The sequence below is a fragment of the Rhamphochromis longiceps genome, linkage group LG17 (assembly GCF_057381845.1).
Source record: "Rhamphochromis longiceps isolate RC_006_pf linkage group LG17, R_longiceps_female_GT1.1, whole genome shotgun sequence".
NCBI lineage: Eukaryota > Metazoa > Chordata > Actinopteri > Cichliformes > Cichlidae > Rhamphochromis > Rhamphochromis longiceps.
The window spans coordinates 14,027,427-14,053,954 of NC_140573.1; the positions used below are offsets into that span (position 1 = coordinate 14,027,427).

The following is a 26,528-nucleotide window of genomic DNA, read 5'->3' on the forward strand; positions in this document are numbered from 1 at the left end:
GAGGTGAAACAGACGCATGTTTGTGGGACGTTTGTGCATTAAGCGAACCATCCCTTCTGCTGAAAGTTCACCCCACCCAGAAGACCATCAAACGCTGCAACTGTCACCACACCGCCTCCCCCTCCGTCTGCCTCCCTCGATTTTACTTTGAAATATCCATCCAGTCAGCATCAGCACTATGTTACCATGGCAAAGCCAAACAACTGGCAACCTGTAAACAGAACCATGTGTGTCTGCTTTAGGCTGACAACTGCTTTTCCTCCTGGACTCTCTTTCCCTCTCTTCACCCCACCCAGGACAGGGAAATTGCTTGTAATTGGCTGTGGATGGATTGCGGGTGGCAGGAGGGGTGTGCTGTGTGTCTGCTCTAACGACGTCTGAAGGCGTGCAGCTGGCTGGGCATCGTCTCAGCCTGGTATCGGGTGTCCATCCCAGGCAGGCAGACAGACAGGCCTAGAGCTTCCCAGCTACCCTCACTGGAGGCCTTTATTATCATTAAAGTATTAAGAAGCTTCAGCATAAAATCGACAGATAAAATAATTTAAATCCTCTTGATCTCATTTTCATGAAAGAGGTTAAGCTTTGGACTTTTTCACTTTTGTGACTGTGTTTGAAACATTTGGCTGGCCTTTTTTTCCTCTTTTTCTTTCTCTCTTTTTTTTTTTTGATTGCGGTTCTCTGCGATTTGGCGATGCAGAACAAATTTCTGACTCTGAGCCTGCCCGAGTGAAAAGCAAACCCACAGCAATCAGTCACTGCGCTATCTGAGAAGATAAAGATGTAATAGTCAGCCACCTTTCGCCAGGACTGCCCTCCTCCCTACTCTCCCCCTCTCCTCTCACCCTATGCCGACATCCTGAGTAGGCTCATGGTGGGTACAGCTGTTTGGAGCCCCTACCACCTCCTCACCCCCTCTGTCACCCTCCCCTTCTGGCTACAGAGAGCCATTTCCTGTGTGGAGAAGCAGGCTGATGGGGAGGGAGTGGGAGCAGGAGTCAGCCTAGTGGTTTTGGCCTTTTCTCCCCCTCGGGCTCCATCCTGCTTTAGTTTCTCGCTGTCTTTTTGTCCATTTCCTCTCCCTCTTGTGTTTTATTCTTTATGTCCTTCCTACCTCTTAACCTTTTATTATTTCATCTTTGTACTGTCACAACTCCACCAAACTCTTGCTCCCTCTTGGTGAGCAGCTACCACCCAGTTACTAGATATTTCCCTCCGACATCTAATAAGCAGCTCCTATTTTTCTCCTGCCTTGAGCTGGCTTTCCTCTTCTCCCTGCTGTATGTCTCGGCCTACAAACTGTTGCCAGATGAGATGTGGTTGACCCGATGGCACACCCCGCTTTCCCGCTCTTGTCTTCTTTGAGTATTTATTTTCAAAATATAATTACTTGTGAAACTCCCGTCGTTGGAAGGCATTTCATCGCTGTCCTAAATGTGTGTGGTTGCACCTGTATGGCAGTAGCTCTCTGATTCCTGGCATTGTGTGAAGGCAGCAGGGTGGCAGGACAGCCTCGAGGGTGTCATTTTTCACCTCGTTTATTTTTCTTATCCGTTTTTTTTCTGCTGCAGCTGCCTCTCCGTGCAATAATGGTTACAGATGAGGCTAATTAACCAATCACAAAGCAGATCAGGGCCAATCAAAGATGATTGATGAGAGCAGCAGGCCATCCATCACATGTTTTTGGCCTGGAAGGTGACAGTGAGGGCAGGCTAGGAGTGTTCGTACAGTAAGACAGACATTTACATCAACATTTTGAACTTTTAGTTATCCGGAGTGACTCAGTACCTCGTCATCATCTGTTTTGTCAAGACCGTAGGCTTGATGTAAACGTGGATGTCTGGCTCTGAGCATGGAAGAAAGTGGAAAAAAAACAACTTTGCATTTAAATGCATGGGTGCTGGATAAAGAAACAGCAGATATAACAGTGACATATTCAGCAGCCACTCTTCTTCAAACTTCTGACTAATACAGCATAACCATGATAAATGATTCAATTCAATTTAATTTAAATAGCACCAAATCACATAAAACCGTCACCTTAAGGCACGTTATACTGACTGAAAGACCCTACAACAATGCAGAAAAAACAAAGAACACTCCAACATACAGATGACCCCCTATGAGCAAGCACTTGGCAACAGTGGGAAGGAAAAACTCTCTTTTAAGAGGAAGAAACCTCCAACAGAATCAGGCTCACGGAGGGGCGGCCATCTACTGCAACTTGTTGGAGGTGAAGGGAGGAAGATGGAAGAAAGACATGCTGTGGAAGAGACCCAGAGATGATAACTAATGATTAAACACAAAGTGAAGAATGAAGAAACACTCATCAAAGCCCACGGCAGCCTAGGCCTATTAGGGAAACCTGACCTTAAGCTTTATCAAAAAGGAAAGATTTAGGTCTAATCTTAATGTAGAGACATTGTTCAGTGGAAGAGGGGCCCAAAGGCTCTGTCTCCCATTCTAATTTTAAATATCCTAAGAACCACAAGTAGCCCAGCAGTCTGCGAGTGAAGTCTCTCAGCTGTGATTTGCCATCAATCATGTGGAAATATGAAACGGTGCACACGACATTTTTCTGTATCCACAACACTTCACTTTTTAAGAGCATAAAGAATTGATGTTTAAGTACATGTAGGATTCAGTAATTCATTTCAGCACACATACCCAAAAGTCTAAATGTTGTCTTATGCATCAGAACGGCACACAGTGACAGGACAAGAGGTTTATTTCTGGTGGTGTTGACCTATGATGATTTGGCAAAGAATGTTTTCACATGTCTACATGCAGTCCCGTGAAAGTACCAAGTACTCCTTTACTATTTCCACAGGAATTAAGAGGATAAGCAGCAATCGCATGCTTCTAATCAAATGAACTTGAATAACTGATGATCAGCAAATTCGAACACTTCTGTAGAAGCAGATGTTTTGACGGTTTGCTGGTTTGGAGCATTCCTGCGAGCGGATGTGCCAGCAAATTCAACCCAACGTCAGACTGCGCAATGTTCAGTGAAACTTTAAAAACCCAGAGAGCCGTGCATAAATGAACACCCGCAGAGCACAGCAGTTATTCAAAGAGCTGATAAATGTCTTTGCCTGCTCAAAACACACACGACATAGCTAGAGTAATAAAGACCCACAATGGGAGCTAATAAGGGAGAGGAGAAGGAGCATTCGATTTCACCACCAAGACCTTCTGACTACAACAGCAGCTTCCTGAAACCTCTACGCCTACTTGTTGAAAACACCCACCTACTCATGCCTAAGTGCAGAGCAATACAGTGAGAAAGGGACTTTGACTGAAGCTACTGTCCCACACAGCGGCTGTGCACACACTGATGTACATGTGATTGCGTATGTGCACGCTCTCTTGTGTTCATTGCAGGTGAAATGTGAACCGCAGCTTTAGTAGTAGCTCAGTAAACAGGAGTTTGCCCCCCTCTGGGGAAAAGCAGTGAAACCTCACCAATCCTCCAGCCACCTCTCCATGCATGAATGCATACATACACACTAACCCATGGGGCTTATTTCACCTACAAGTACATTCACACAGCATGATGACTGAAACAAATACAGCTCTTTATCCCTTATAAAGGACTGGTAAGGATATGTGAGCCCCAGGTTGCCCCCAAAGAGCCTTTAAAATCTTTTTTTTGGGGGGGGGATAATGGGCCCAACTCCAGACTTTCTATCTAGGGAGGCTCTTGAGGGTGTTTTTATTTCATTGCAGTTTAAATACTCATCTTGTCGGAGTTGTAGTTTTATATATGCACCCTAAAGTTACCTGAAATAACACCAACCTTTCTAGTTCAGTTCGCCTAAAAGAAATCCTCTAGCAACAGGTCTAGCAATTTTGTATGAAAAAGAAGAACAACAGCGCGTGCACGCACATGCTCCTGTGCTGTTGCTGAACCATGCTGCACAAAGAAGTTACTTATCACTTGCTCTGCCTACTATGAGGCATGAGAGAACATCCAGTAAACAGTGATCTTCATCTTTCTGTTCATCTTGCTTAAACTGTGCATTTCAGATTATTTTGATCGCAAACAAAATACTCCCCGTGCTGTTTACCAGTTTATGTTATTATGACTGTTGATGAGTTTTGACAAATGTGGCCATGTGAAAAAGAAAGTTTCCACAGGACTGTACTACATGCAGGCCTGTAAAACACCCTTACTGCCTCCACAGGAATTAAGAGGTCTCAGCAAATTCATCCCAAGATCAGATGTTGCAGTGCTTAGAGAAACTGCAAAAACCCAAGAGCCACATGTCTCACACTACAGACTTCATTTAACACGTTCAATGTTAAAGTTCTTGACAGAAAAATTGGAAAAAGACTGAACCTATATGGCATGTTTGGAAAAGTGGCCAGGAGAAAGCTTCTTCTCCTTAAAAGAACATAACCACATGGTTTAGGTTTTCAGAGATGCGTCTGAACAAACCACAAGACTTTTGAAACAATGTTAGACAAGATCAAAACGGAGACGTTTGGTCGTGATACATGCTGCCATGTTTGGTGAAAACCAACACAGCATACCAGCACGGTGGTAGAAGGCTTGTGATTTTGGTTTGTTTTGCTCGTGTGTATCCCACAGTATGCTAGTCAAACGTGAGTTCATTAGTCCAATAGCTAAAGCTAGGTCAAAATTAGGTTATTTAACAGGACAATGATCCTAAGCATAATAAGAACCATGAATGGTTGAAAAAGGATCAAAGAGTTGCAAAAAAATCTAGAAGTCTAGACCTCAGTCTTTGAACACTAATAGACCTTTAACAGGCATTTGCTCATGCAACCTCAATGAAGTTGTAAAGAAGAGTGGAGGGAAAAGTCTTCTACAAGACTGAGCCACTGATAAAGTCATAGAGAAAACAATTACTTCAGGTTTTTGGTGCGTAAAGTGGTTCTAAAAACCACTGGATCTCGCGGTGTACATAGTTCTTTAGAGGATTGAGTCCTTTAAAAATGTAGAAGAAGCCAAAATGACATCAAAAATTCAAAATGTTGAAATTCCTCTTAGACTGAGAGAAACTTGGAGTTCCAAGGAGATTTTTGTGTGTACCAGATATCATACATGTATGATATGTCTAGGGGTCCACTTCCACTATCCGTGTGGAAAACAGCTTTTGACGTGTTCATTTTAAGCTGGTTTAAAGCCCCAAAAGCAGTTTATTTGTGTGAACAATAAGAGAAAGAGCAGTTTCATAGCACGTTCACACCTTTCAGTGCTTGCACCCTAATCTGAGAAAAAGAAAGCTGCAAAAACAAGCAGTTCAGAATAAAAACTATTGGGTGATAATATCTTTGTTTTCTTACTGATGACGTGCTGTTTTAACATGTATGTTTTGAAATTTTACTGCGACACAAATTTCACGTTTGCCAATATAATTACCATAAGTTGCAAATATTTTGTCTATTGTTTTTTTTGACCATCATACCTAAACGTACTTGGCCATACTCAGGTAGGAAGACGAGAGCTGGCTCTGCATAATCACCGAGTGAAACGGTGTAGGAGTTGAGCTTTGATAGAAATAATGAATTGGGTGAGATTCTTGAGACAGATGTCCAGGGAGGCACTCTTGCCCCATCTGTCCAGATCCTAAATCACTGAACATGTTTACTGTGGCATCGCACCAGAGGGACAGAGAGAGCGAGGGGCAGTGGGAGTCTTAGAAAGGCGAAATGTTGAATATGTTCACAGCACAGATAATTCAGCGGGATGATTCATTGAGGAAAGATTGGGTAAAATCTACTCCCCCTGATGCTCTAACAATAGAAGAACAGATAACAGATCCATGATAGAAGTGAGGAGACCTTGTTAGGGTCGCTTTCAGTGCGTGAAGGTTGTATGTGTTTCTACATGTGATATGTATTTCAGCTGGGAACACTGCCACGAAATCCCAGTAAGGGGTTTAGGGAGATTTTCGGGGTTTTCAGAGAATTACTTCCTTTTCTTGCCCGTTCTCCTGTAGTGTTCACTTCTTTTTGACCTGTTCTGCTCGTTGTAAAAAAGTCAGACCTTGGAAGTGAATATAAAGCAGGTAATCAGTTTGACTATTAGATTTATGCAGGTAAAGAGTAATAAATAATGACTGCACTTTTAGAAGTTATATTACATGTACCTGGAAGTAAAGTGCTTTGTGTCATTAAAATAAAAAGAAACAAAGCTATGAAAATGTTAGGTAAATGAGGCCAAACCTGAAAATCACGTTTTATACATAAAGAAAACATACCAGCCTTTTTAACTTCAAAAGGCAAACCTGCTGCCTTCCATGTTTAACAGCTAAAGAGGCCATACTCTGTGTTCAGACAGTAAGGAGAGGGTGATGGGATGATATCATTTTTCCTCAATGAACCATAGAACAGAAAAATTTACTCTAATCAACTCAAATTTGACTCTAATCAACTCAAATGTTGTTAAAGTGAGTAGTTTTGCAAAGTTTTGTTGTGCCGTTTTCATCAAAACCCACAAACTCCATCTTCTGACATGCAGAAACAAGATGAACCGTCTGACTGATCTGAGAAAATGGATTTGCTGAAAAGGAAATGTATGTGGAAAATAAAGCAGCACATAGACTTGCATAGTGAAATCTCTTCAGTCACATCAGTTTTAACTGTAACTTTTGGACCAACATAGATTGGAAACACTTGAGCTGGAAAAGTAAATGGAAATATGAACAATTACAAGACGGTGCAAACTTGATCTAGTAAAGACTGATAGGATGAAAAGCTCCAGGACAGCTGCTGCAGTGTGTGGTTAGATGTGCTATGTTTTTTGATGTGCAGTTGCTCTGTGTTTGGGTCCTTAAATATCGTTAAACTCCTCAGATCTTGTGTCTCGAACTAAATTAGCTTTGTTTTTCTTGCTTATTAGTCAGCGTTTCTGATCTTTTTGGGCTTACCATCTCTTAAAAATAAGGCGAAAAGCACTCATTATCCCCTGCTGTGGGAGTAGGCAATGAAAATAATTAACTCTGACACAAGTAACGACTTTATTTTCCTGTTTCAAGGCCGTTTCACTCAATAAAAGTCGGGAAATGTAGAGTCTACAGGAATACAGTACCAAAACCATCTACCATCACCATCTTTGTAAGAACAGCTTTTGGAAGTTGTAATGTTAGATTTACTGAGGGGTTTTTTGCAGTATTGATTGTTAGAGCAAATCACTTTTACATCAAAGGTAAATGATACATTTACAGTAGGACTGCCAACACTTTTTTTCCCTGAGTAGAGGATTCAAAAACAGCCAGTTGTTGTTGAGTTTGCCTTTTTAGAAGAAACCACTGCCTGTCCAGCTGGATGGCGGGAAGACTCTGGTATGAAGACTGTCTTGCTGTAGGTCATTTTTAAAATAGAGAAGAAATGTTTCAGGAAACGTTTTGGACAAGAAAGAATCTTTGCTTACCAGCATGGAACATGCACTTGTGTTTTTGTAGCCTGGACCTTAGGAATAAGTCTTTGTAATAAGAAGAAAAGAGAAATGGCTGTACTGTTACTGCTGAGCTCCAGCGGTACTTCAGAAAAGTCTCATGTCTGTGTGCGCAGGCCGCAGCAGCTGGCCATCTCTCTCAGACTGACAGGCCTAAGCTCACCCCTGCTGGGCTGAGGATGAAAGCAGATGCTCTCCTCCTTCCTTTCCCGCTCTGTTTTTCTCTCCTTTCTCTTTGCGGCCTTGTGTAACCAGAATCCTCAGCTTTCATACGGAGCCTGCAGGATAGTTTGCACCCTGGAGTCCTGCAGAAAGCAGAGACACACAATACACCAAGTGACTGACATATTTGATGCTTTACTATGAAAAATCTAAGCAGATTTTTCTGCGATTGCAAAGTAAGCCAAACTGCTGATATGGATCCGTGTTTATTGCTGTCTTAACACAACACCATTGTGTGAGAACCCAAGTGCATACCAGTAGAAATGAGCACAAATTATCATGTGAAGAAAGAAAAGAAGCGATAAACGGCATAGTTTGCCTAAACATTCAACGACAGTGTTCAGTATTTATGTTTTCCATAGTCTGCACTTAAAAATTGCAGTCAGCTTTTCAGTTTTCAGTAGATGGATTTTGATGCAACCACTGATTATTGATGCGAACATGCTACACAATTTAATATACCAAGAAATTAAAGTAGATCAGCACTTCTCTTAATTAAAAATGGAAAACAAAGGCCACAGAGTGTGCTTCTTTCAGTGTGTCCTCACCTGTTTGTTCTAAGGGTCAGCGCAAGATTTCAGCAGGTTTGGTTGAAGACAAATTTGTGGGTGAGGTGGCACCTAAACACATGCAAAAGAGAAATATACCTCCCACCTTGAAAGCAGGGAGCAGGACAGGAAATAACGGATGGGCTGACGTCTCTAGAGGGGGGTTGCCGGTGGTCATGCAGGGCACCCCGCTGGGGATTTAACAGATCAGCACAGGAGGGAGGGAGTCAGCTGGTGATGACGAGAAAGAGTGTGTGAGAGAAGGCTGAAGCCTAATGACTCTTTTCTACTAGCAGCTACTCAGCTTGGCTGACTCTGCTCAAATTTGGTGGTTTCCCATTACAACTAACTACGAGCTCAGTGTGGGTGGAGTCATTATGTTCCATGACGTCGTTTGTATGTGACACAAACAAAACAATTGAGGATGTCTGCACCTCGTCGGTGGACCATGGTGTTGGTTTGTGTGTAACTATTTCCCTTGTTGCCGTGTTTTAAAAAATGGAGGGTTTGTTTTAAGTGAAGGCATTGTGCTCGTGACTATTCCAGTGACATCACTCCCTGGCCAATCAGAGGCATGCAGTCTGTTGAGGTCACATTTCTGGGGTCAAGTTAGCATTTGCATGCTTCCTGTTTGTGAGTATACGGCGATTGTCTGTGAGAAATGTGCAGAATTTGCAAATCTATTGCCAGCTTAATACACAGATACTCAGATCAAACAGAAAGTCATATGAACTACTAGATTCGGTCTTGCCAGAATCTCATTTTGAAACAAAAAATTCAGAAATTACTCCACAAATAGTAACGTAGTCGCTGCAGAACGGCAACTGCTAAGCGGCATAAGGGCTCAATATGCTTTTTTTTTTTTTTTAGAGGAATATACCAAAATGCAAGCAGTTGGCAACCGTTTTGTTGAGTCACTGATTGCAAAGAGACCCGTTGCAGGCAAGTTGCACTCCGTGGTGCAGACTGGCTTACACTGAGTGAAAGTTATTTGCAAACATTCACCAATCTGTCTGAGAACGATGGCAGTCAGTCCGAGTCAGACAATGATTGTCTGGAGACGAGTTGCCTCCCACCAGGTGACCTGTGCAGGTGGCTCGCAGTCAGAAATGGTCACTCGGAGGTAGGGCTGCACGATTAATCGTTAGAAAATCGCGATCTCGATTCATACTTATGTGCGATCTCATTTCCAAATGACAACGATTTTTAAAAAAAAAAGAAAAAAAAAAGACAACGACGATTGTACCGCATTTTGATCCGGGACATAATCTGCATGAAAACAAGCGCTCACTCTTCCTGCTCAACAAATGACAAGGGCGGAGCCTTATACCACGTGATACAGAAGCTGTGCGTGTGATGCTAAAATTAGCAGGGAAAAAACAACGGAGAGCACGTCAGGGATGACGAGAAAGTGACAGGAGAAAATCCGTCCCGGTCAACCACCCAAACATCAATAACGGGAACCTTATACAGCGCTTCCCTATACACGTCGAACTCCCGCAGGCACAAAGAAATTACGGAGGCTATCACTTATCACCTGACCAAAGATATGGCTCCCATCAACACTGCAAAACGAGGGATTTAGGAAAATGATGAACACCCTAGACAAACGCTACACAGTGCCGTCCCGCAACTATTTTTCTATTGTTGCACTACCTGCTCTATACACGCAGTGTCGAGCAACGGTGGAGACGGAATTTCAAGCAGTACGACATTTTGCGGCAACGACAAAACCTGAGACATTTGTTGTTTTTATGTTTATTTATTGTTCTTATGTTCAGTTTCAACTGTTACGAAGTTGATGTGCAGTTAATAAGTGCAATAAATATTTATACTGGAAAAGAAAATCGTGATCTCAATTCTAAGCCAAAAAATCGTGATTCTCATTTTATGCAAAATCGTGCAGCCCTACTCGGAGGTTGACGGGTGTTTGCACGTTCAGCTGCGTCTACTTCCAGTAAGTCACCAAATGCAACCAATGACTCTTCCTAGTCGCAAGGGAGTTACTATCCTATTTTTGTTGTGTGTGTGTCTGTGTTTAATTTCACTGTATGTGACTGTAGTGTGACGCTCTTTAACACCGTCATCAGAATCAGTCGCATGCAGTCTGTTGATGTCCCAGCTGAGGGTAATGTCTTATGGAAAAATTATGTCTTTAATAGAAAACATAATATCTGTCACATATTTTCCACACGAAAGATTAAATATTTAGCAATTTTTCATTTAAAGGAGCTGTTCGCGAAGCAGAAAAAAAGGACTTGTTTAAACAAGGAATCATGTTTCAGGACTGTTTCTATTTACTTATTACTTTGAACTGACTTTTTTTCTTGTTTACTAATCAGTAAACTTTGGTTAGATTCACTTTAAACCCTTTTTGAAATCCACTTCACAGAGAGGGAGAGAGAGAGAAGCAGTAGTTAGGGAGTCCACAGCTGGCCTGTGAAACTGAGACACTCCCTGATTGGGACGGACAAGTGTGAGAGGCACTTTAATGCAATAATCCCTCCCAGGCCTGTGTGTGTCTGTGTGCGTTTAAATGTTGTCATACAGAAAAGACTAAGTCTCTGTAGTGACATTTTAGGGAGTATCAGTGTAGCGTGGGGAGTGAATTGAAGCTGTCACTCGTCCAGCAGACAGGCCTGATGGAGTAGAGGGATGTTTAGAGGGCTGGGAGTGGGGGTGGGAGGGTCATCTTGTTTTAATTGTCTGAGGAGTCTGGCCAACTCTTTGGGGCTGGAATGTGTGTGACCTCTTCTCTCTCTCCTTCACACTCCCGCGCTCGCGCTCTGTGCGCGTCGCCCTCAGTCGAGCAGCTCGTGGGAAGATTCTCGCTCCGGATTTTTCGAAACCGGGCCAAATATTGCGAGAGCTCGGTCACAGTCTCGGCGCTTCTCTTTATCTCACAGCTCTCCCACTCTGTGTCCCACTCTTTCCGTGGTGTTTTTTTGTGACTGACTGACACCTTTGATTCTCAGCTTTCTGTGTGATGCCGTGTTTCTTTGCACATGGATTTAAAAGAGTGGAAACTGTCAAAGTTCAACAGTTTGTATGTACTCTGTGTTAAATTTCAGTTTAATTCTTATGTTTTTTTCCAGGATATCAGTACATGTTACTTTAGATATTAAAGCCAATGCTGGGAGACCATTAGCTCAAATTCTCCAGTGTTACAAAATGCTCTTCAGTTGCCACATTACTGCAAAGATAAAAACCTACCAATGAAAGCTAAAGCTTTTCCCTTTTTTGGGTGGTTTAAACAAAAGTGCTAAGAGTGGAGCTCCAGAGTTTTGTATGTGGAACTTTATATCTGGCAAGGCTGATTTTTTTCTGATTCCTCTCATCGAACGCCGAATATTAACAGCCTGAAATGACCGTATTAGGGATATCCCCACTCATCAATGGCACACAGAGCCAAGAATAGAAGAAACTGTGAAACACAGTGTCTAAAGCCTGAGTTTTGCATCACAGCGCTCATATCCGGTATAACAGTATACATGTGTGTATATATGTATGAAGGAAAATAAATTAACCAAACTTTTACTGTGGGTGTGTATGTCTGTCTGAGCTTTCAACACAGGTACTGAAGCTGGAGGGAAATTTAGATGCAAGCCCGCTGAGAGTTGGCTGTAGTGTATCGAGCGTGGCAGAGACAGCATCCCAGTCATTCCACTTCAAACAGGCCTGGTGGCTGGAATGAAATGGAAACATTTGTTGGGTCACAGCACTGAAAGCTTGTCTTCCCTCCTCACACAATGCCAGATGGCCTCCCGATGTTGTCTGTTTTTTATTAGACCTAAAGTAGATCAACGTTCACACGAGCCTATGATATTAAACCAGTGTACGTCCCCGTACGCCACGCAGACCCACACACAGATATTTTACACTTAAAATCATGCAGGAATGCGCAAGCATGTATATAAAATGTTCCATGGTGGGAATTTGACTACCAGGGCCGTGCCACTAAAAAATATACTGTAATTATGTTAATATTGCACTACACATATGCAAACACATGCATGCTATGTGTAAATGACCACATACGTTGTATAAAGAAACGTGTGTCCGAGTACAACAGGTTTCCAGACCAGCACATAATTGGTGAAGAAATGCTGTGCAGAGGTGTTGGTCTGATGGATGAGGAGAGAACTGACATGGCATTCAGAGCCTCTCTCTGTGTACCACAATGAGGCTTTCACTCGACGCTGCTCATATTGAACTTTATCCTTATTAAAACAGCCACGATGGAGAGCTGTGTATTTGCTTTTAGAAGGTGGGACTTTCTAAGAGGGTGCCAACAATCTCTTTTTTTTAATTAAGAAAGCCTAGCAATAGGAGTGTGTGTGTGTGTGTGTGTGTGTGTGTGTCAGTGTGTCAGTGTGACCTGAGGGGAGGCCCTGTCTCTGACCTCCAGTGATAGTGGTGGTTTGTTTTCATTCTAAACTTGCCCTAGAGTTACTGGTTTTGCACCTTATTTGACCTGGGCTTGAACTGGCTTCACCTCTCATTGAACCTTTGCTCCGCACCTTTTTAAAAAAATGTGATTTTATGGTGACACCTGTCTGATTTCTTTTTTACTTGTCCTGTTCCTGTTATTCGTATCTTTAAACTTTCCCTCCCATCAGCTGGTTTCTCCCTACGACTGGGGGATGTCATCCCAGGTTAGCAGGTTAGCAGCCAGTGCCATCAAAGTATCTTTTAACCAGCAACATCCATCCATCACTTGCCAAGAATCTGAGCAGAGAAGCCTCAACTTCTCTCACTCAGACCTCCTCTTCAAGCTGTTCCGGGGGTAGACTGACTGGTAAATTAAACTGCTGGTGTGCATTAATGAAATAAGAATAACACAGACTAGCATTTCTGGTGCCAACTAGCACAGCCACATTTAAACAGCTAGTTAATTGGCCTCATCCCTAGGTCTGATTTGTTGATTGGAGTGAGAGTGTTGTGTTCAGAGCCAGCCTCTAAAATACAGTCGAGGAATCCGCTTCCTCAACGGCTGTATTTCACTTTCTTAGGCAGCTCCTTGTCAGACGCGCTCACATGTACGTGCGTGCGCGTGCACTCAATCAGACTGAATGATTGCACATTTGTCTTGACAGTCACTATAAAAAGAGCCGCCCACTAAACACTGCAGTCCTCTCATTATACCGTCACAGACCCACAGCAGGCAGACATGCTGTGCTCTGTCTTCTGCCTTCCTCTTTATTTCTGTGATTTCAGCTCTTTCTCGCCTCTTTTTGCTTATCTCTCATTTTTAAAAACAGAGCAAAGAAGAAAGAAAAGAGCAGCAGTTGAGGAAAAATAAAATGGTGTGGGTGGCGTACGGAGCGAGCGGTAGAGACATGCGTCACTGCAAAGGGGAATCCCTAGCGCTTCACCGTGGAGCAGAGGCTCCATGGCTCCAGGGGAATGGCCAGCTCAAGTGTTTGTTTATGTCTGTGGGCCAGAGGGGAGAGACGGTGGCCATGTTCAGCAGCTACATGAAAGGCCCCGAGTGCTCTAATGAGCTGTAATTACCATGCGCGTGTGTTTACAAGATTGCGAGGGAGCGAGGAGGAAAGAGAATGAATAAGCACGTTTCTCCCCGCCTGTGTTTACTCCCCGTCTTCACAAATACGTTCGTTTTTCACAGCGCAATAGCTTGCCTCGTTGCCCTCTAAACCAGCGCAACCTCAAAGTATAGACTTCACAGATTGGTGACTGTCACGGCCTGTCATGCTTGTTTTATTCCTCGAGATTTTAAGCTTCAGGCTGGTGTGACATACTGTGAGGTGGGGAGCTTGGTTTCCCATGTGCAGGCCACGTGGCCCGGAGCATTCGAGAATACACAGCATACGGATTTAGAAGTTCTGAGAAGAATAGATGCTAAGAAAGGTGTGTGATTATCTGCTGAGGAGCCCGGCACAAGTCATTTAGAGAACTGAGACCTGACCAAAATAGTCAAACCAAAGGAGTTATCAAAAATAGCCAGAAGGCTTTGAAGAGCTGCAAACCTCAACAACTTCTCTGCTGGTGCAAAGTCACAGGAGACCTTTTCACTTTCACGTCACACAGTTGATCATTTAGTAAATACAAATTGGGTGACATGGGCTTCTGTAGCGTGGAGCCACGAGTAATGCCCAACTGTGACTATTTACACTACTGCATTTCAAAATAATAGGTAAAATAATGCCAGCCTTATCCAGTATTATGTGAGATGCAACAGACTTTTATTAACATCTTAGCTGAGCTAATATCCTTGAAATCCTCCCGGCCTGCTGTCCGTCATGTCATAAAGGCTTGCGTGGGCAGACCATGATGGGTATTTTAATGGCCTGGAACTGGAAATATGACTGTTTGTATTTACAGGCCATTTAGAGCTTTCCACTGGCATTCACACTCTCCAACCAGTGAAAACACGAGCCGCTGCACAGCAAACAGCAGCCTACGTTTACTGTATGCCTGCACCACTGAGAGCGCTCTCTGTGTTCTTCACGGCGTGTGTGTGTGTGTGTGTGTGTGTGTGAGAGAGCGCATGGACTCCTGCCGCCCCAAAATAGCATGTGCCCCTAATTACTGCTGCAAACACAGGTGTGGAAAGCAAGGCCTCCCTCCACCCATCCCAAACCAGCCATCTAGCACACAACACCCTGTGTGTTCCAGTTTGAGAGGACAGGAAGTCCAGACTCTGCGTGTGTGTGTGTGTGAGAGAGAGAGAGAGTGTGTATTTGCATGTGCAAGTGTGTAAATGTGTGTGAAAAGAGAGCGTGCATATTCATGGTTCATCTGTGCATGTGTGTGTTTAAAAGCAAAAGTGTGTGTCTGTGAGTGACTGAATGAGAGAGAGTTTGTGTTTGTATATGAGCGAGTCCAGACCACACCTTTTGAAGTCGGCTGCACAGTGCGTTGGGGTTTGGGCACGGACACACAGCCCCTCCGTTGGCTGGCTGGAAACCTTATACCCCACATCAATCAGACCTGCCACTTATACATTATTCATAACCCAGACACACAAACTTAAACACACACTCTCATCTTTAAGCTCTGGAGTTTTTGCTCCTTGTATCTCCCATTGGCAGCAGAAGTAAAACAGGGCGGGTTCGTGCTGCCGTTGGGGGGTCTGACTTGATTTAGCCTCAGTAGGTTAGAAACAAAGGTGGAGTTGTGGAGATGTATGGGATTTTCTGTCTATTGCAAGTACACACACAATCATGACGTAGCTAATGAGATTTGAAGTTCTTGGGGAGAAGACGTTAATTAAGATGTATTCACAATCAAGAGACTTGAAGAACACGAGACTGTTAGTAAAGCTGTCACGAGAATTCATTAACAACAAAATGCAAAAACGAATTTTGACCGTAAAAGACAAACAATACCCTATAATAAATAATACATTTCCCTTTCAAGGTTTTCTCCCCGTGCAGGTCTGGACCACGTCAGGTGTTTCTGCTATTTTTAGATAGGCTGGACTGGCATTTGTACAGTTTTTATCTGCTCTCACTTGCTTCTCAAAGTTCCTTAGTCTACAAACCAGCTTAAGTCCAGAGGTGCACAAGAAAGAAAGAAAGAACAGATGGGCCATATTTAATTCAAGAGTAGGAGTGGAACTTGGACACCCATGTGAACCAAAGAAAGAGGGGACACACCACTGGGGCATCCTCAAGGTCAAAGGTCAGAGGTTACAGTCAAGTTTCCTGGAAATCTTGTGGAGGCAAGGGAAGTGACCTAGTAATTTCACATTTATACCACTGCTGTATCTACAAGGATGCTGAGGGGTAGCACTGATGGCCATCAGTATGTTTATTGTCTGCCATCACTTGCCAGCATGACTGAATTGCTGTGTAGTTGCAGAGATAGCTCAGATACACTATAAGTACAAAAACATCTAATGTGTAACCTCTTGGTTATATGAAGTAAGTCACTACCTGCATTAGGTCCCAGTGTTACCATCATCAGTTTGAAGGTAATGTTTCTGCTTTAACTTGGTTTGTCTTATTTTTAATTTAGTTATTACTGTCATTACAGGCGCGTTCAGTTCCATTTTTCTGCTACATAAAGTGGCTCTTTTTGCCATGTTGCCTAATAATTCTTAAAACTGAGATGTGTTATGCTGTAATTACCTGATGTATTTACTGCTGTGTCCGGCTTTAGGGCTTAGCACACATTCAACTCAGATATTTGAGAGCAAGTCCGATTCACTGCCATGTCTGTTTATAGCCTGCGGAAAATGTACGCGCCGTGTATGGAAAGCTATTTATCATTCTTTAGCCCTGTCAGCCTCTCACTCTCCCTCTCCTTCAGTCTAAGCTGGTATTGTCTCACTCTCTACGGAGCCTAAAATGAGCAGTTTCCAGTCCGCTGTTTTCTTCTGACGTCCTCATCGCATGTCCTGACATTCTCAGACCACAGAGCAGAGTCTCTGTCCCCTCTGGTTTCATTCACAGACGTCAGTCCAAAGCTGAAGCAACTGAAATCGGGCCTCAGTGAACAAGTTGTTATTGATGTCCTGCTGTGCTCAAAACAACTAGCACTGCCAGTGGAAGACAGAGGCAGTAAAGCAGACGGGAGCTGTGTGAACAAGCTCTGTTTGACATGAGAATTAGCTTTTGTAAACAGTCGTAGCAGTTAGTGTCTGGCTACTGACAACCTGGACTGCTCCATTGTCGTATCTTCTTTGAATTAACGGCGCAGCGTTTATAATAGAATTTGAAAACGTTGTGTACAAACTGTTGATGTGTGACATCTGTTTGGCAGAGCTTGACAAAGTTGGGCTTATTAAATTTTCAGAGCTTGTATATATTCATATGAGGTCACTGATGAATTATTGATTAGGGGAAAAGTGTGAGGCGTTCGTGTGTTTGTCAAAGAGGAAGGGTGTTTCCCGCTTAAACGGCAGCAGATGCCTGTACGGCCGCTTTGTCTGCCTGCATCTCCTCTCTGTTTCACTCTCTCCACGTCTTTCTCAGTTTAAGGCTCAGGGCACTGAAGCCAAATGGAAAGTGACCCCTGGCAGGCTGCGGCATGTTTAACACAGTGGGTCACTGTCGGAGAAACATGCTGGCAGCATTTAACAAAAGCGCGCTGGCGAGTTACTCAGACTGCATTTTGGAACGTACGAGCTTTGGCAAAGTCACGCTGAGGTACGCCCAGAGTTTTTAGTGAGGAGGGAAAGCTGGGGGCTTATGGTGCCACCAAAATACAGATTTTTATTTTTTATTTTTTATTTTTTGGACAAACAAGCCTCGACGCCATTTTTAAAAATACTCCCTGGACACAGAAACAAAAGGCATTGTTAATGGAGGGATTTGACTGGCTCTCACAACGGCTACAGGAATGGTTTTACACAGCGTTACAGTAGCCATGGGGCCCCTTCTTGGGGTGGGGAATATTGTGTATGTATGTGTGTGTGTGGGCTAGGGCAGGATATGAGGAAACCTCTGGGCAGCTCAGTAGATATTTGTTCGCATTAGCTTGGAACGTTTGGTTTAAACAGACACTGAGCTGGGTTCAGGTTCAGTTCGGACTGTGTGCACAAGTCTGTACATTTTGTTTATCCAAACTTTGGGTCGTTTTATCTTGAATTTAAGTCAAAACAGATTAAACGGTAGTTCTAAGTGTGTGTACACGGTTGTCTGTAATGAACTTTCTGTGAGACCACCAGTGGTTTCAGACTGAACCAGAACCTCTTGACGCTGTTTTATTCCCAACCCGCCCACTCCACTCCTTCCTCTGGGCAGGGCATGGCTGAAGATTACTGCGGCTAACACACACACTCACAGGAAGCCAATAAGGCATCCAAAGATCCACAGATGGTTCCATGTTTGACTGTTAGTGTGTTCAGATGGGTCGAGTATGAGAACCAGGTTGTTGTATATTTACTCACAGGGGAGAGACTTCAAGACTTGCCCATTGTTCATATTACTAGGCATTACTCTGAGATATAAAGAGATTATGTCTGATTAAATAGAGATTATGGATACATTTCTGGAATATTGTGTTTCATGTTGCTCACCATGAGCAGGCTAAAGTACATGAACATGTTATCCATCTTGTTCTCGTCTATTTTCCTACTTTCCTCAGTTGTGAAAAGGGTTTTGGCTTGGTTTATAGTCAGTGGTGATTAGGTAGTGCAATGCCGTAATGTAGCTGCTTGCAGTTGGCAGAGCTGTGACTCTGACAAAGCAGCAAAATACGAGTCTGAATGTTAGCCATTGACAGACTGGCGACCTGTCCAAGGTGTATCCTACTTTTTGCACTGTGGCTTGGATAGGCTCCAGCCTCATTAAGGATAAGTGGAAGAGGATGGATGGATGGATGTTTATACACCACTCTGCATTTAATTCCACAGCATGTCTTTGTCTTTCACCTTCCCCTTACCTCCAAGAAATCGCAACAGTGGCAATGGCTGCCCCTCCCCGAGCCTGGTTATGCCGTAGACACTCGTCTACACCTGCTTATCTTTAGATTGACTTGTTATTTAGACAGTCACAATGACATTAGATTAGAGGCACAGTTCTACTTTGATAGGACACAGCTAGTGACGATTCTTATACTTATGGTCAGTTTAAACTGTAAAAGCACCAGGAGAAAATACATAATCCACATAGAACGACCCCAACTAAGCTGGTTTGAACAGAGATCTTGTTGGCAGTTGAGTTTGCTACACTAATTACTGCCATTCATTTATTTTAAAATAAACGACTATGTATATGTTCTCAATATTAAACTTTGAGGGAAAAAATTCTGTGAAGGAAAAGTTTTTATCTGTAATAATTGGGCTAAAATGCTCCCATCTAAAGCCATTCACTAAAAACACAAAAGAGAGAAATACATTTTTGGGGGGTTATTTTTTCCTGTTTTGGCAAGAGAAAAGAGAAGCTAATTAGGATCATTAGGCTGAAATTAATGATTCATTTTCAAGTGCAATATATATGATTCTTTTTTGACTTTTTAGTCCATCTTTATTTCCTTCCAACTCACCCTTCTTGATTGGCTCCATTGCCACATGTTGGAAATTAAAATTTCTCAGTTTGAGTTTCAGTACTTGATTTAATTTTTTTAGAAGTTATACAACAGTGAGTTTTAAAAAGTACTGCCAGTTCTAGTGAGGTCTATGTCTGAATAACACTTTGACGTCCATTGTTAAGGATTTTCAAACCATCATCAGTCCAAAGATCTTCCACAACCACTGAAAGTAACTTAAAGGGACGGAGGGTCGGGGCTGCTCAGCAAAGAGCCAGTTGGGAATCAAAACAAGACAGAACTGTTATTTTGTGAAGTACTGAGTGTTTGCTCTTGCCATCTTGGTGTTTCAAAAAAGGATATCATGGGTGAGGTAGCGATCTTAAAGCATGTGCTGTTTGATCGTCCTATCTGACTCTAACTGGGACCATAAATTACAAAATGAACTTTGTTAGATTCAGTAAGACTTGAAACTAACAACTCAGCCCATAAAGCCACCAAGAAAGTGTTTATTGATATCATAAATTATGTGAGCAGAACATTTCCCCACAGACTTGGGTTCTCTTTTTATTACCAGAGGAGTCACCCCCTGCTGGCTATTCTAAACAATGCAGGCCTAAAACAATTCCAAGTTGGCTTCAGTTTTCAAACCCATAGCCATCGTTTATACTGCCCTAATCTACTCTATGTACCTTATCACGGCACTGCAGTAGAAGACATACAGAGGTAATCAAGATGGGTGAGTTGGAAGGAAATAAAGATGGACTAAAGAGTCCAAATCACATATATTGCACTAGAAAATGAATCATTAATTGCAGCCTAATGATCCTAATTAGCTTCTCTTTTCCCTCGCCATCTGTGAAAAATGTGTAAACTCTGTGTTTTTGCTCCACATATTCTTTGATGGCACTTGCTGACTGCTGCACAGATGCAGGATGGGCTTCCTCTATTTAGTCCCATTCACCTGCTCTCGCTCAACTATTAGCATGCTATGCTCTGAAATAAATGTTGAGAATTTGCTCAATGATGTGACCTCGCCGCATTCTCCGCTGACCCCATCCATCTTCATTAGACTTCAATTATTGGCTATAATTGTAATTGCCATGCTTCTCAGTCTGCATGAGAAATCTTGGCATGTTGACCACATCCCGGCTAGGACCATAACTCATCACTGTGGCCTCCTCGCCCGGGTCCTGCCAGCCCATCCTGAAACCACCAAGGCCAGAGTGGAAAGGTTAAAGGGTGGCGGGCAGTGAGGGATGGAAGGAGAGGTCGCGGCTCCGGTGAGAAGCACTGCCAGAGTCATCTCCCAAAATGCCTAACTGGAGTCAGCCACGCTGAGAATCATGGGAAAGCAATGGTAGACAATAAATCACAGCCAATGAGGTGGAACTAGCCTGCTTGAGACCGAGTTAACAGAGATTATTGATGTGTGTATGAGCGGGAGTGTGGATGCTTGCGGTGAAGCTATGTGATTCTGTCTGTGTGCAAGCTGTTTTTGTCACTGACATCACGCTGACTGAAACGTGTGCTGCCATTTAGCCTTTCACTTTTTGAATTGCTCACTTTACCATGTGACAAACAGTCACATTATTCATAATCCCGCTGTCTGTTAGCATTCCTCTGCTCAGCTCATTTTACAGTACAGACAGTCGGAGCAAAATATCAAATGTTTTGCAGCATGGTGCATGGTTATAATAGTCTTTCTACTGTAAGGGTTTCAGTACATGTGAAGACTTTTATGCTTAAAGTAAATGAAAACTTATCAAACAAAAGTAAAATCTTGAGTCACCCTTTTTTTCTTCATATTTTAAAAGCCGACACTGGGCATTTCCAAAGAGCTTTAAATAAGGTCTCTACAGTACAGCAGGTGTTACCAAATGTGAAAAAGCCCAACTCTGATCATCACGCAGAACTAAGATTATGTAGTTCCCTTTTGTGGTTTCATTGCCCTGTTGATTGTCTATAGACTGCTTTTCGGACAACCACCTCTTCACCTCAAACAGATTTTTTTTTTTTTAAATTTATTCAAAGTTAGTCTTTCTGCTCAACTGCAGTACCTTCAGGTCTCACCAGGAGGGTGAGACACACATTTCACTCAACTTCTCTATTTATTAGAAACATCTAAGTAAAATGCGTCCAGTGAAGTGTAAAAGCCCAGTAGTAAATCCTACAGTATGTGTATGACAGTTTTCAGCTTTTGTTGGAACTGTATTAAAACTTCGTTGATTCAGCCGTAGCAGTGCTGTGTAACTGTACTGTATTATAGTGTTATTATCGCCTTCATTTTTATAAGTGATGGTTTTAGAGTCGCGTCACAGTATAAGACTGCATTAGCTTCATTTGTGTTTCCTTTACTGTTGACCTATTGATGAAATAAGCTGATTTCTAATGAATCCACCAAGCACTCACAGTTAAATTCCATTCTCCTACATTACACATTTTATTCATCTTTGTATAGTTTTGTATGAAATGTAGGAGATTCATTCATGAATGCTGATGGTCACTTTTTCTTTTTCTGTCTCCTGCTGTCCGTCCTCCCTACATCTCCCGTCCATCATCAGGTAAGATGTGACTTTCCATTATTTAAGTGCGATGTGGGCGTTGAGAGTTGACCTTCTGACCTCCGCCCTACACACTATCCAACCTGTTGCTTCTTTTTTGTTTGTGAAACACGAGTATCTTCTATTTAAATACAGACTCGGAAGGACTTCTTCACACTGAACTGCAATAGTCTTTTACTGACACACAGGCTGTTTAGGTGAAGACAGGTGTGTATGCGTGTGTGAGGAAAAGAGGGAGGCACACGCAGCCTTTGCCACTGACCTCGTGCACAATAAAAATACTCGTCACTGCATTTGTGCCTGTTGCAGTGTAGAGCAGCGATGAGTGGCGTGTTAGAAGCCTCCAGCAGATCCTAGAGTGCTGAAAGCAAAGCAGTGAATTGTGACGGGTTTGCACCCTATCTTTTACTAGGAGTCTTGTGTCTGTCTGTCCAAGTATTAGCACCTCTCTGTCTACTCTGCTACACTCCACTTTGCTGATGACAAGCTGCCTGCAGCAGAACATGTCGACACACACATTCAACAATTACCTGAGAGCGCACAAACAGCCCTGATGGTCCTTTTTTAGGACTTCACATACCCAGCAGACACTTATCTACTTGTTTTCTGTATTCAGGCCACTCCTCAGGAAAGTGGAAAGAAATTCTGTAATACTAACAATAGTAATAATAGCCTACCTAATGTTGACAAATCATTATTAAATTAATGTAACATACTGTAAAAAAGCCTTGAGCCACACCCTATTTTATATTTTGCTAGGAAAATGTGAATATTAAAGACCTTGAAAGTCTATAATTCATACAACCAGCTTTATTCTTCAACGCAGCCTGATCTCTCTTAGGAAAGCTTTCTTGGAATTTCTTTAAGCAGTCTTCAGGAGTAGTTCTCCAGGTTCTTGAAGGATATTCAAGCCTCTTCTTTGGATGCTGGCTGCTTTTTGATCTGTTCTCTGTCAGGATGATCCCACACTTGAATTTGGATTCATCACTCCACAAAGACCTGCTGCCATTGATTTTCAGCCCAGTTCTTTTGCTATTTGGCATACCTCAGCTTTTTTCCCCATTTCCTTCTTTAACCCCTTAACACCTAGTGTATCATACTTGATTATTGAGTTTTTGAGACTTCTGCGTCATCGCTGTGAATTTTTTGTCCCTGACAAACCTAAAGAAATTGCGTAATATATGTTTAGGCATTAAACTGAAGAAAAATGTGGGATTAGTCAAATTAAAACTCATGTCTATGCAAATTAATATTTAGTTGTTTTTGTTTTTTTAATTGTCAGAAGGTTCAGTAAACACTCCATTTCCAAAAATAAAAATAAATCTTGCAATTATATCATGGTTAAGAATGTCTCAACACCCACTGACACCATTTCGGACAAATCATCAGTCAACAGTAGGTGGATCAACTGAAGGCCCAAATGCATTTCTGAGGACTTGTTTCAGGTCTTTGCTGGAATTTTTTCTTATTTCTTAAGGACATGACTTTCAGATACTGTTCATCTCCTGTAATTTCTTTTAGGCTTGCTGCTTCGCTTGGTCCAGTTTCCTCAAACTTTTTATGGGTCACTGCACATTATGCTGAGATATGGCAAATTTGGGGTTAATGTCTATTTGGAAATCACAATGCAAATACATTCAACTAAAGGAATAGAAAGAAATGATATGTTTTTTTGTAACAGGCTTCCAAAATCCAAAATGCCCGAAAATACAAGATAAAATGCATTCATTGTCTTTCACATGTAGACAAGTCCTCCCTTCAGTTAGCTGCCTTTTTTATGCTTTAATGATTTTTTTCTCTTTTCTTTTTTTTGTCTTCTGTTATGATTTGTTTGAGGTTGACCAATAGAAACACAGACTGATCCACCATTCATTGAAAGTAGATTGAGTAGATAGTGTGATGCTGAGATTGCTTCTTTCCAATGACTTTGTACATGTGAAAGATGCCAAGTAAGCCTGTCATTGGTCTCAATCACAGACAAGCGAGATTTCATTAGTTAATAGTTGCTTAATCTACAATGATGAATATAACAGACAAAAATGCAGTTATAGTGATTACGCCCTATCTGTGATATCTGTCATGTGGCACGTTTTCATTCTCTTGTTATTTGTTGAAGACTATGAGGACTAACTATATAGACATTGTATTTTACAGTGAATTTTACTGCGTAACCGGATCTTTGTGGTTTTTGGTCTCACGTATGACACACTCATGAAGTATGTCCGATGTGTTTGTTGCTCCCATGTAAATTCACAGATCCAGATCCGTGCTAGCGTGCACGTGTAGCAGAAGACACCATTTGTCATCTCTGTTATTCGCTGTAAAAGCATTTGATGATGGTGGACACATAACCTCTCCTCCTCCCCCTCCTGTCTTTACTGTCTCTTCAACTGCTCTGCAGTCTTCTGTCCGTCCTCCTGTCTGAGGTGAAGACGTGTCGATGCCTGAAAGGCCACCGTGGCTACCATTTGTTGTTGCATGTGCTGACTTTATCCTCAGCGTGAAATCCTGGCTCCAACAGGAGCGTTAGTCAGACTCCAAGGTTAAAGGTCACACTCACATTTTTAAAGGGACAGCGGTCTGTTTGGGTGACTCCTCGTTTCACAGAGGAGGGCGGCTAAGCGTGAGTTTATGTTATAAAAGATTAAAAAAAAGATAATTCACATTAGTCAGTATCTCAAATATGTTTGTACTTTATACAGTTGTATGTCCAAAATAGTGATCATAGTGTTGTCACTGCTAACTGTTTACAAAATGAAACTTGCAGTTTAACACACTAGGTTCCCTGTATCATCATTTGTAGGTACAACTGGTTGCAAAAAGGCATACAGTGATGCGCTGCACTGAGATTGCTTCAGGTGCTAGCAAACTATTGAGGTCACCCACAGATTGTTTGAAAATCTAACACAAAGCAAGAAATGGAAACATTTCCCATTTGCCTTCAAAGTAAAAGTTATGCTTTGTAAAATGTATTGTTTAACTGGTAAGGCAAAACTAAAAAGCAATGGAGAGGTTTTTGGTGCACCGCTCTCTGTGTGATTGAGAGCTTTGGACAACCAGTCAGGTAATGCACATTTTTTTCCCTCGTAATTGGTGGTTGTCAGGTGTGTGGCTCTGTGTTAACCTTGAACTAGACTATTGACGTATAGAGATAGATAGATAGATAGATAGATAGATAGATAGAACTTTATTAATCCCTCGGGTGGGTTCCTCTGGGAAATTCGATTTCCAAAAAAGCACAGCACCGACAGAAGTTACAGAGTTACAGAATATTATATACACACACACACACACACACACACACACACACACACACACACACACACACACACACATATATATATATATATATATATATATATATATATATATATATATATATATATATATATATATATATATATATATATATATATATATAAATACAGAGACAATATAAATAAAATATACGAAGGGGATAAATAGAATAAATAGGAATAAAAAAAAATAAAAATACAAGTATACTCTGCCCTATGACAGCCATGACATGATCTGGAGGGCTAGAGCCTATGCATCTTTCTTCTTCTCCAAAGTGCAAGAGAATCGATGGATGGATGGAAAGTTGTAAGGGTAATGCACTGAGATACTGACCAAAAATCGGTATGAGTTGATATCAGCCTTTTTGCCTGATATCAGTATTTCTGAAAATGGTCTCGTTGAGATTAAAAATCTCATTTCCAAGCGAGACCTGGCATCATGGCAGCAAAAGTCAAAAACACATCCAAAGAAGAGTTTCTTTAATGTCTGACATTCTCTGCTTACTTTTAATTTTTTATGAGTAGTGACTCAGTGTAGGTAAATTCATTCATTCCTGGTTTATGTGTTTTGCTTGTGTTTTAGAGTGACACAGAATTCATTCATTGATGTTTAACAAAAACCCTACATTCAAAATGTAATAACTTGCAACTCCACCATGTCTTTACAATGTGCTTCAAAAGCTTGTGTCAGGCTTAAAAAAAGTCATTCATCTTCCAGCTAATATACCTTATCCTCCCACTAACTGATCAGCTGCCAGCATACTATAAATTCCCATAGTCAGTCTCCCATATCAAATGGTTAGACCGGTTTCATTAACTTTGCATATGAAGTACTGCTTGGCAACTCCCTGTGAAAGGGCCAGATGGAAAGAGGAGCTCCACACACATCTAAGAGTGGCTGTGAGAGAATGAGACCATTTGTAAAAGTAATTTTTTCACAGCCGGAGAGGGACAGGTGTGCGTGTGTCTGTCGGTGTGTGTGAGTGATGTCACCAGCAAGACTTCTGGCTCGGGGTTGAAGTCATAAATCAGTGCTGGTAATCAGCATAGCAGTGAAGTTTGTGCCAGGGTCGTGGAGCTGGTATCCACCTTTTAAGAATAATGTTTCTCAGGACTGTCCACTGACTAACCTTTCTACATTCCCACACACTAAACACACTCAGCAGGAGATGAAGGGTCATGGAATCTGGTGCCACATGTTAAAAGAGATCGGGTCGAAGAAGTGTTTCTTCAACAGGTGGGAGAAAAAAGAGATCCTAGTCATCTTAAAGCCACTTGCTAACAAGTAAAATGAATAAGGTTGAAGATCCAGAAAGGGAAATTGGATGGAATGAACTTTAACTAATTGTAGAATATCAGCTTCAGTACACTTTATGGATCTGACAGCAGAGGTGTAATTCATTGCGGTGATGGCAGCAGCCCACTGTGCACTGATTTGTGCTCGTCTGGGCAGATCAGGTTTCGAGGGATGCTAACAGCTCCTCTAAATCATCTGCTGCCCTCTTCCTTAAATAAAACAACATACCATTCTCTCTTT

The 26,528-nt window shown here is 42.1% G+C and overlaps 1 protein-coding gene across 1 annotated transcript in view; it reads left to right on the forward strand.

Annotated features, from left to right (window-relative positions):
• Positions 1 to 26,528, forward strand: part of gmds (GDP-mannose 4,6-dehydratase) — a 222,070-nt gene that overhangs the window by 106,976 nt on the left and 88,566 nt on the right. The window lies entirely within an intron of this gene.